The sequence below is a fragment of the Ornithorhynchus anatinus genome, chromosome 1, assembly GCF_004115215.2.
Source record: "Ornithorhynchus anatinus isolate Pmale09 chromosome 1, mOrnAna1.pri.v4, whole genome shotgun sequence".
Taxonomy (NCBI): Eukaryota; Metazoa; Chordata; class Mammalia; order Monotremata; family Ornithorhynchidae; genus Ornithorhynchus; species Ornithorhynchus anatinus.
Genome location: NC_041728.1, coordinates 48952165 through 48955283, shown reverse-complemented (window position 1 = coordinate 48955283; position 3119 = coordinate 48952165).

Below are 3119 nucleotides of genomic sequence, written 5' to 3'. Positions count from 1 at the left end.
AACTGTGCCTGCCAAGACCAATGTACTTTCCCGCACTGTTTGCAAGGGAGGATAGATATGCTTTGTGTGACAGACAGGTATTAAAGGCCCTAGTCAGTGTTTGAACCTTAAATTTGTTAAAAGGAAAGGTGCCTATGAAATGGCCAATGAGTACCTTGTACATTACCAATCAATCAATGGTATTTGAATGCCTACTCTATCTGGCATACTAAGGGTTTGGGAGAGTACAGTTCAGTGGAGTTGGTGTAGACATATTCTCTGCTCATAAGGAGTTTATTCTAAAGGGCTTACAGATTTTTAAAATGCCCTAAACTTACTATTGGTACTGTTTCATCAGTGAAGCATCTTTCACTGAAACTCACTAATGCTTTAAAAGCTGACACTTTTTAAACACATTATTCTGGATCGTGTGTCTGAACTGGATCTGAACTGATTATATGTCATAAGCAGGCTGCAAATGTAAAAAGCTAAAACTAATATCTTAATCTAAAGCATTTATTCAACATTTTTGTTTTAATGTTACTTGCTAAATGCTTACTATAGGTTAAGTACTGTGGAATATATAAAATGATCCAGTTGAACGCAGTCCCTATCCTACATAAGGATTACACTCTCAATAGAAGTAAAATTGAATCCTCATTTTACAGATGAAGTGATTGAGGCACAGATAAGTAACTTGCCCAGGGTCACATAGCAGACAAGTGGCAGAGGTGGGATTAGAACCAATGTCCTCTGATGTTCCAGCCTGTATTCTTTCTTGTGGAATGCTATTCTTTACCTGTTGTATGAATAATACTGTTCAAGCCTTTGGGAGAGTACTGTAGAGCTAGAAGACTTGATCCCTCTTTCCAAGGATCTGCACTCAGCAAATGTTTAATAAATACTATTGATTGCTTCATTAGAACTTAATGGAGAAGATGGGAATTTAAATAAATTAGGTTGGAGTAGAGTATATAAGCAATGTGCCTGAATGCTACAGGGATTTTGGAAACATCTATAGGACATGGAAATGCTCAAGTGATAGTTGGGAAATATAAAATTGGGATATTAAAGATTAGTTGGGAAAGGCCTCCTATAGGAGAGGTGATCTAAGGGTTTTATAAATGAGAGCTAAACTGTGCAGGATGAAAAGGGAGCAAGAGAGATGACAACTAAGTACTCAGAGAAGGGTAGCTTGAGAGAAACAAAATCATGAGCTGGGATTTAGTGGTGGCAGAGTAGTAAGTCAAAGGGTAAAAGTTGATTAAGTACCTTAAAGACAATAGGATTTTCTGCTTGATGTAGAGAGGAATGGGCAACCACTGGGGAGTGGAGAGGTATGTATAGAATAACATTCTAGAAAAGTGATCTCGGCAACCAAGTGAAGTATGCACTGGAGAGGGAAGAAAAGAGTACTAGTAATAGCATTTATTCAGAACACACTGGGTGAAACTCACTTGAAGTATAAAAGAAGCAAATGATACATTACCTGTCCACAAGGAGCTTACACTATAATGGGCCAGGGAGATAGCTCTAAATGTATATACAAACTGCAATCAAGAAGGTTGAATGGGTAACTGGGAGACAGCATTGCTTAAGGGAGCTCACAGTTTTAATCCCCATTTTACAAATGAGGTAACAGGCACAGAGAATTTAAGGGACTTTCCCAAGTTCTCACAACAGACTAGTGGCAGAACTGGATTTAGAACCTAGGTTCTAAGCCTGGCTTAGTGGAATGAGCACTGGCTTGGGAGTCAGAAGGACCTGGGTTATAATTCCAGCTTCATTTGCCTTCTGTGTGACCTTGGACAAGTCACCTAACATCTCTTTGCCTCACCTTCCTCATCTGTCAAAGACAGGTTGAACTATGAGTCTCATGTGAAGCATGAACTCTGTCTACTTTGATTATCTTGTAACTACCCTAGGGCTTAATACAGGGCCTGGTAAATAGTAATGTCATAAAAATTGAATAAACATAAAAGCACAAATCTTAGAGGTGGCTAATGTGTTTATTTGACTTATGAAGGGAATTAATCATATAATAAATACCATATTTACTATTATTATTGTTTACTATGTGCCAAGCACTGTTCTAAGCACTGAGGTAGATACAAGGTAATCAGGCTGTCCTACGTGGGACTCAATCTTAATCCCCATTTTACAGATGAGGTAACTGAGTCACAGATAAATTGCTTGCCTAAGGTCACACAGCGGACAAGAGGTGAAGGCAGTATTAGAACCCATGTCCTCTGACTCTCAAGCCAGTGCTTGTTCCACTAAGCCAGGCTTAGAACCTGGGTTCTAAATCCAGTTCTACTATTAGTCTGCTGTGAGAACTTGGGTAAGTCACTTAACTTCTCTGCCTGTTACCTCATCTGTCTGTAAAATGGGGATTAAGACGTGAGCTCTGTGTGGAACTTGGGCTGTGTCCAAACTGATTACCTTGTATCTATCCCAGCATTTAGAACAATGCCTGGCATATGGTAAGTGCTTAACAAATAACATGAGAAAAAAGGATATGTTATCCAGATTTTTTTAAACATCATTCTGTACATATCTCCCCACTCAGATTTATTGAGCAATTTCTATGTACAGGGTACTACAATAAGGAGAGTACAATATAACAGACTACATAGGCATGTTCTCTGCTCACAATGAGTTTACGATTCAGAGGCAAATACATACAGACATCAATATAAATACACCATGGTTAGGTATATAAGTGTTGAGAGGCTGAAAGGGGTGACATTTGCAAAGATGACAGAAGTGAGTGGGAGAAGAGGAAATGGGAGCTTAGTCAGGAAAGGCCTTGAAGGTAGGCAGAGCAATTATCTGTGGACAAGAGGACATTTCACACCAGTGACATGTGCAAAGGTGACACAGAAGTGAGTGGGAAAAGAGGAAATGGGAACTTAATCAGGAAAGGCCTTGAAGGTAGGCAGAGCAATTATCTGTGGACAAGAGGACATTTCACACCAGAGGCTGGATGTGGGAGAGAAACTGGTGGGCAAGCTAGACAAGATTAAGATACAGTGAGTATGTTGGCATTAGAGGAGTCAAGGTGCAGGCTGGGTGGTGGTAGGAAAGTGGGAGGTAGGGGGGGAATGTGGCTGCTGTGGGCCAGTAGCAAGGTGATAGAG